Here is a 9388-nt window from a genome sequence, read left to right on the forward strand (position 1 = left end):
GACATGAGTGAAACCAATACCAAATCTATGACGTAAGAGCATCGTCATCCTTATACGGTTATACCCTTCATTAAGACTGAGGGGTGTGGGGGCTTTAGTGGGGGCTCTAGCAGAGTCAAGAACCAATAATATTATGGCGTGTGGCAGAGAGAGAAACTGGATAAGGGGGGTGTTGGAGCCCCTGGCCCCTGGTGTGGAGGGGCTCCAGCGAAATTTTTTTTATTTTTTTATAAATATATTCAAACAACGTATTATTAAAAAAACTCATAAATTATTAAAAAAACACACATTAATAAAAAAACACATTAATATCTAAAAATAAAATAAAAATTAAAGTACTAAAAAGAAACATTCTTCTTATTCTTCGGCTTGGTCTTCTTCGATCAACCTCTTTCGGATACGTTCCTTTTGCTTTTCCATTAGCATTTGATCGATCGGATTTAGGTTACTGAAGTCTCTAGTAAGAAAGTCCAAACAATTTCTCTGTTGGTAGTCGGCTGCAAAATGAATAAATAGATTAGATTTCCATTTAACTTTTTTATTAAAAATCTTTTTTAAAAACGTTAAAACAATTAACGCAACGCCGATCCTCAGAAATGACTATCCAAGCCCGACACAAGGCTTCCTTCTCATCCGATGACCATGGAGTGGTTTTCCGTTTCGTCCTCGGAGTCGAAGCCGGTTCCGACCCGTCCGTTGCAACTGGTTTTTTCCGGTGGACGCGTCTTTTTGGTCCCGTAGCTTCACCTTGTGATTCTTGTGTCTCCGGAACAACAAAGTTAGGAGACGGTTGTGTGTTGGATGGTTGAAAGTCGGATGATTCTTGCGGCTCCGAATAAAACATCGGTTGGTGCGGTGACGACCATAAATCGTCGTCAAGATAATCTGAATCAAGGTTTGGGAACCAATTTCCAGCCATTTTTTTTAAAAAAAGTTGAGAAGATGAATTGATTTTGGGTGAAGGTTTGAAGTTTTGGTATAAAAATGAATGAAATGGAGTATAATTATATAGAAAATATATTTTTTTTTTTGTTTTTTTCGGCTCCCCAACGGTCCCAAAAACATCAAAAGGTGTGCCTACTCTCTCTCTTCTCCCGCTAACCAGCTCACGCCTGTCTTTATTTGCCCGCTAGCGCCCCTGGTGGTTTGGTGTTAGCGCCTGGGGGCGCGAGCGGAGGGGCTCTAGCGCCCCCGTTGAAGCCCCCACACCCCTCAGTCTAAGATCAGACAGTAGGGGCATCTACAGAGAGGAACACTGCACCGAAGCGTTGGGGGAGGGGGGGTTGACAAACCTAGGATTTTTTCGCAACGGGTGCACTTTTTTTTGAGTGTCAACTTTTTCACAATCAAATGTTAGAATTTTCGGGCGAGCTAGATGAAGTACATATTAAAATACAAAGTTATAAAATAAACATAAATTAGAAAACACACAAGGAAATTAATGAACAAGGGTTTTACGGTTTTACCACTACACTAGGTACATTTGTGCGAGCATGAGTCAACTCGTCTTATATTACTACTTCTCAAATATTCAGAATACTAAGTTATTAATTTATCAAACCGGTACACCTTTCCCATCTAGGGACGGCAATGGGTCGGGTTTAGGTATTCCCAATCCCATACCCGGTTATTAAAGTCCATCCCAAACCTGTCCAAAACCCGTCGGGTCTTGGGTTTTCCATCAGGTTTCGGGTTTCCTATTGGGTTTTGATAAAATACCCGTCGGGTAAATCCGGCTCAGGACCCGCCGGGTTTTGACAAAATATAACTAATCAATTACAAAGATGGTTACCATAAAGATAAACTATCTCAAATAATTAACATAAACGAGATTTGACAAATAAATATTTGGAATATAGTATATATATAATATAATAAGCTATATCGAGTACATCATATACATAATCAAGTAAATGGGTTTATGTTATCGGGTAATCGGGTATATTAGAAATCCTAAACCCGTCCCAAACCAGCAAAAATTTTAAAACTAATTCTAACCCCGTCCCAAACCCTAATGAGTCGGGTATTACCCGTCACATTTATGTCGGGTTTCAGGTTTTCCCAACGGGTTCGAGTTTTATTGCCATCCTTATTCCCATCCCATAAAAATACCATGATCAAGAATAAAAAGAAAAACAAGGAATGTGTAACATTCGGCAAAAAATTTCACTAATGTAACCATGTTTATCGTCATAATATCACTTTATTAATAAAATCCTTCTTTATTAAGATTCTATATCTTGCAAAGTCAACAAAAAGTCTAAATTTTGACACGTAACGAGTATGACGTATAAAAACCTCGAGCAGCGAGCCAGAAAGTAAATAAATCATTATGATGATTAAATAATCTCAAAAATTCAAAATATATGTTAAAACATTTGAGACAATATATAAACATAATTTAAGGAGGCTTGAATCACGAAAACAGGAAAATAAGTAAGCAAAAGCCAGTACATGACCCGAAAATGATCCGACACAAACTATTTTCAAAAAAATAGTTTTTATGGTCCATACTGTCAGGAATTTGATTTCGTTCAAATTCTGACAAAAATTATTAAAAACGGGATCCATTTGGATATCTAAAACACGCAATACGTTAAACGATTAAACAAAATAGATTATAAACTAACCAACCTTTCACCTTCCCCCCCCCCCCCCTTTTGGCCGGCCCCCCTTACACATCACCACCATCGCCTCCCACCTCCTCCAATGGCCACACTCCAACTCACCCATTCCAATCATTGTAGCTTCTAGTAGATTATGTGTTGGATGAATTAGAGATGCCCCACCTTACACTCTAAGCACCCACTCATCACTCTACTCCTCCCTCTCTTTCTCTCTATTTACACGGCACAAAAACACACACATACCCACACACACAAATTCAAATCTAATTCACAAAAACACACATGCAATAAAAAATTATGGAGATTTGATTAAGAACAAGGAAGATCAAGTAGCTAGGAAGAAGATTTGGAAGGAAAACTATCACAATCACACCCACAACACCTTCATTCTCATCCTCAAATCTTCACTAAACATTGTATGTTACGCATTATGAGTAAAAATCAAACATTCAATTCAAGACCCACTCAATTCGTTCGTGTTTTGTTTGAACTTATAATGATGATCATGAAGAGGTATGCACCCGCCTTAACATCGAGCGGGGCGGGTCAACCCACAAGATATAGACAAGAGGCTTGAAATCAAGATGTCATGAAGACGCAAAGCCAAAACCTATGCGCGTAGCGCATATCACATATGCTCACGCATATCACATATGCTCACGCATATCACATATGCTCACGCATCACATATGCTCACGCATATCATATATGCTCACGTATCACATATGCTCACGCATATCGCATATGCTCACGCATCACATATGCTCACACATCATATATGCTCACGCATATCACGTCTGCGCGTGGCGCATATCACATATGTTCACGCATATTACATATGCTTGCGCATATCACATGCTCACGCATATCACATCTGCGCATGAAACATCTGCGCGTGAGAATAAAGAGAAGACCTCGCGCATCCCCAGGATAGGCGCATATCACACATGCACACAATTAACCACGTCCTTATCCAAATCAGGATAAGGACAACCATGATTGTGCTCATCAGACAACCTTCCAGAAGGTATCCTTTAAGGAATAAAGAATATGCTGATGTTGACAGCTGTCAATGAAGGGTGGACAACTCAGCAAAGCCCATGTGCTACCACGAGATTGCACATGGGTCAGGTGAAATACCTTGGTCAGAGAATAATCAATGAAAAAGCACCAGGTGTCCTAAGGACACATGGCGCGAAGCAATAGGAGGAGGCCAAAAAGGCCCTAATTGGGTCTGAGCCCAATCATTGGAAACCCTAATACTATAAATACCACACCACCTCCACAGTGGGAGGTAAGCAAGAAAATATATTCTAAGTCCTTACTCACTTTCACATTATTATCATCTTCTCCTACAATATCTTATTCTCACACCGGAGGGTTACCCCAAAGAGGACCCCTCTGTCCCTTTCTGAGGGGTAAGTTCACGGTGCTGATCATTTTGTAGGTGGAAGAACTCATATTCCGGAAAACCATCGGTGATACTGCACACTCATACCCGAGGAACGTTGATCGTATATAAGTAAGTCGATCCACGCTTCTTCATTGGCGCCATCACCTGTTACAACGGCAACAAAACCACTATTTCACCAATTTTCTCTCTGAAAATCTTCACCATGGTTTCCGGTGTTCGAAACAGTGATCAAGTTCTGGAGGATAATGAGCTTGAGGATGTTAATGAGGGACATCAGTTTCTGAGGGCGCCGCGTGATACTGCGCGCACCACCAGTAACCATCCCTTCATCACAACACCTCATAGCCAGACTGAAACTCCTCCAGACGATCTCACGTTCCAAAATCTGACTGGTGCAAAACAAAAAGGACCAATGGGTCCGGAAGTTGAAACCAATGACCCTAAAGAATGGCTCATAAACGAACAACGGCGTTTAATGGACAAATACAATGAGCTGGTAAAACACAAAAAGTTAGCCGACTTAACACAAAGGCTCACATTTGATAAACAAACCATTCAGGGAACAACAAAAAAGGCGCGCGCGCCGGAAGATGGTCACTCTGTTCACACCGAACACGCTGACATTAGCGATGAGGAAGAGGTGCACAGCATGAGGAAGACGCGAGATACTCATGCAGGAGGTTCACAGCTTCGCGCACACATGAACATAGCACCTGCAGCCAAAGTTGATATGGATTTATACACACCATACAACCCACAAGCAAAAGCGCAAGTGGACGTGACCACACCATATAGACCAGCCATCTTGGTAAAACACTCAAAATTCACTGAGCGCATCGCGAAGGCTCCCATTCAACACAAAACCAAGATGCCAAGTGGTTTAGGCAAGTACGATGGCACAACAGATCCAGACGATTTCTTACAAGGTTTTTACAACACTGGAAACCTAGAAAGCTGGACGATGCCAACATGTTGTCACATGTTTGCTCGCTGCCTCACGGGCGCAGCGCGTGTCTGGTTCGAAAGCTTGCCGACATGACAAATCGATGGGTTCGAAGAGCCATTGGAAAAGTTCCAGGCTCACTTTGTACAGCAGCGCAGACACACGCGCGACCCCGATGACATCATGCACTGCGTGCGCAGGAATGATGAAACCATTGAAGACTACATAACTCGTTTCAATCAGGAATCTCTTGCAATTGGAGGTATCACTGAACAACTCTTGCGCGTGGCCTTTATACAAGGTGCGCGCAGTGATCAACTCCGCAGAGCTCTCGTGAGCAGAGATGGCATGCCAACCACTTGGGCTAAGCTTATGGAAGCATCGCGAGTCTTCGCGCGAAATGAAAAACAAATTGCCCAAGACAGAGCAAGAGATAGAGGGCATCAAACAGAAGCACCACGCAACAATGAAAGGAGGGGCAAACAAAACTCCGTATGGTCCAGGTTGCAACAAACCAGTTATTCTCCCGCAGAAAAGCAAGCGCAACAAAGTTCACCCCAGCCCCAAAAAGACATTCTTAATCGCGGAGAGGGTGACAAGAAGGAAGGCGGCAGAGAGTCTAACAGACCTCTACCAAGAATATGGACCCCCCTCACCAAAACGCCTTCGCAAGTGTTAAACACAGAGAATATCCAGTTTAAAAGCCCCAGGCCATTGCTCCATAAGGGACCACCAAACAGTGGCAAGTATTGTGAGTTTCACAAATCCACAGGGCACAACACCGATGCATGCCACCATTTGAAGGATGCGATTGAAAGAGATGTGAAATCAGGCAAGTTGGCTCACCTGGTAAAAAACCCAAGACCAGAGAATGAACAACCAGACGGAGCCCCAGCCAGTAAAAAATTCAAAAGAATCTGTGTAGCTGAAGAAGGAAGGCAAGGGCAAAGATCGAGGAAGAGAGGCGCGCAAGTCCAAGGGGATTGGCGCGAGCAACAAGTAATCTTCCCAAGAATCAGAGGAGGCCCGTCTATCAGCAGTCCTCTAGTCATCACTGGACACATCGCTCATTATGAGGTGTCAAAAGTTCTGGTGGACACCGGCAGTGAATCAGACATCATGTATGAGCAATGTTTCAGGAAGTTGGATCCAGCAGACCAACAAGGCTCGAAATTGTGAATGCACCAATCTCGGGTGTCTCAAACGAAATTATTCACCCCCTAGGTCAGATACAATTCGAACTAACTATGGGGGATGAGAAACACAAGCGAGCTGAAATTGTCAACTTCTTGGTCTTGCCCACCACTTCATGCCATAATATGATCTTGGGTAGAGGAACGATTGCCCAATTCAACGCCATACCGTCACCAGCGCACGGCGCGTTGGGGTTCCCAACACCAACAGGAGTAACATTTGTATACCGAGATCATTTATGCGCAGTAACAAGTATACCTCGAGAAGGGAGAATGAAGCTTCCAATGGCAAACAACGCGCCAGAGGAATGGATTCTCAACCCAAAATTCCCAGAACAAACAATCACGATTGAAGCTACGATATCAGATGACACAAGGGTGAGAATGAAAAGATTGCTCACAACGTATATATCGGTCTTCGCGTGGCAACATTCTGATATGACTGGGGTTCCGCGAGACCTGGCGCAGCATTCTCTCAACACATTCAAGTCTGTAGAGCCAATCACTCAAAAGAAAAGAGTCATGGGAGATGAGAAGGCAAAGGCCATGAATGAGCAAGTAGAAGATCTACTGCGCGCAAATATCATCCGCCCAATACGATACCAAACATGGGTAGTCAATCCTGTGATGGTAAAGAAGAGCAATGGGTCATGGAGAATGTGCATTGATTTCAAGGACCTCAACAAAGCGTGTCCAAAAGATTGTTACCCCCCTCCCAAACATTGACGCGAAGGTGGACTCTGTGGCGCCATTTAAGCTCAAATGTTTCTTTGATGCCTATAAGGGCTATCACCAAATTCAAATGGCACCACAAGATGAGGACAAGACTGCTTTCAGAACTGACAAGGGTGTTTTCTGTTACACAAAAATGCCCTTTGGTTTGAAGAATGCAGGAGCCACTTACCAAAGACTCATGGATGCAGTTTTCAACGAGCAAATTGGAAGAAACTTAGAAGTCTATGTGGATGATTTGGTGATTAAAAGCAGGGAGGAAAAACAAATGCTCAAAGACATCGAAGAAACCCTTCGGCGCCTAAAGGAAGTAAACATGAAGCTCAACCCAAGCAAATGCACATTCGGCGTAGAAGAAGGGAAATTTCTCGGTGTAATGGTCACCAAGGATGGTTTCAAGGTGAACCCAGAGAAGGTGGAGGCTATCCTTCGCCATCCACCATGAAGGAAGTTCAAAAGTTGAATGGTAGATTGGTATCAATTAACAGGTTCCTAGCGAACCATGCAAGCAAATCTACCCCATTCGTTAACACATTGAGAAATTGCTTAAAGAAAAGCCAATTCAAGTGGACGCCTGAGGCCGAGCAAGCTTTCAGTAAGATAAAAGAATGTCTGATAAATCTGCCTGCGCTCACAGCTCCACTACCTGGCGAAACTCTAACGTTGTACCTGTCAGCAGGAGAGCGCGCCATTGGCGCAGTGTTGTTGGTGGATCGCAAGGGAATCCAAACACCAATCTATTATGTAAGTCGGGTGCTGACAGATCCTGAGACGCGCTACACCATCATAGAAAAGTTAGTTTTATCACTAACACATGCGTCGCGCAAGCTTCATAGATATTTCAATGGTCATCCCATTGAAGTCCTGACTGATTACAACATCCAGCAAGTCTTGCGACGTCCCGCGCTCTCAGGAAGGCTGACAAAATGGGCGCTGGAATTAGGGGAGCACACGATCACCTACAAACCTCGTCCAGCAATCAAGGGACAAGTCTCAGCTGATTTCATTGCAGAAATCCCTGAAGGAAAAGTCGAAGAGGCTCAGCGCGAAGTAGACCCTCCGCAAGCCACTAATGAAGAAAATGTTTGGAGATTATTCACTGATGGAGCTTCAAACAACGAAGGGTCCGGCGCAGGCCTCAAACTGGTGGATCCAGAAAATCATGAGTATACTTACGCAATCAGGTTGGATTTCAAGAGCACCAACAATGAAGCTGAGTATGAAGCCCTGCTGGCTGGTTTGCGCATCGCGCACAAGTTCGGAGTTAAAAAGCTAGAGGCTCATGTCGATTCATACTTGGTAGCAGCACAGGTCAATGGCCTTTATGATGCCAAGGAGAACACTATGCCTCTGTATTTAGAGCAGGCGAAGAAACTCACCGAGCAATTTGACTTCTTCAGAATCATACATATTCCGCGCAGTGAAAACAAGTCTGCCGACGCGCTGAGAAAGATGGCATCAACCAGCTTCGATCATTTCGGCAAAGATGTCAGAGTGGAAGTAATGAGCAACCCGTCGGTGGAAGCGAAGTCTGTCCTTGTAATTCATACAACACCTTCATCATGGATAACTCCAATAATGGAATTCTTGAAGGAGGGAAAAGTACCAGACGATCGCGCACAGGAGAGGAAGATAAGACACAAGTCGCAGAACTACGAACTGCTTGATGGTACGTTATATCGACGCTCTTATCTTGGACCGCTCATGAAATGCTTAGACGCCGAGGAAGCAAGCTATGTGATCAGAGAGATACACGAGGGAATCTGTGGAATACATGCTGGCCTGCGCATGGTGGTTGCCAAGGCAATGAACGCAGGTTACTATTGGCCAGGCATGTACTTAGACGCGTTAAAAGAGATCCAAAAATGCAAAGCGTGTCAGAGCTATGCGCCAAACACCATGCGGCCAAAGAACAACTTGATTCCGGTGACCTCCGCATGGCCATTCCACAAATGGGCAATCGATATTGTGGGTCCCTTACCACAAGCGCAAGGTGTAGGTCCCCCCGGGGACGTCGCCGATCGATACGAGATCCGCACGAGGTCTAGGAGTGCGGAATCCTCCTAGACTCGTTTATGGTGTACAGATGAATAACACAAACACGTACACGATCAAATACACGAACAAATACAAGAACGGGATAAACAAATCTGCAGATTCATATATAAAATAATCACGTTACATACCGTAACAAAAACAGAAAACACGACTGACCCGAGGTGAGCTCTACCTCGGGTCGTCTCACACGACTCTAGTCTCTTACTCTCTCTCAATAAAACAAGCTGCTCAAACACACACTGATTTCTAGATTTATCTAAAACTAAACATGACACAACAATATATAGACCAAACATTCACGGGCCTGGGCTTCAGTAGGCGAAGTTGTGCTAACTTCGCCTAAGGCGAAGTTGTGATAACTTCGCCTAAGACAGAAGTTGTTACAACTTCGCCTAAGGCGAAGTTGTGCTAACTTCGCCTG

Source organism: Bidens hawaiensis, unplaced genomic scaffold, assembly GCF_021521415.1.
Source record: "Bidens hawaiensis isolate Kalapana, Puna unplaced genomic scaffold, B.hawaiensis_p1.1 tig00001087_1, whole genome shotgun sequence".
In the NCBI taxonomy this organism is placed as follows: Eukaryota; Viridiplantae; Streptophyta; class Magnoliopsida; order Asterales; family Asteraceae; genus Bidens; species Bidens hawaiensis.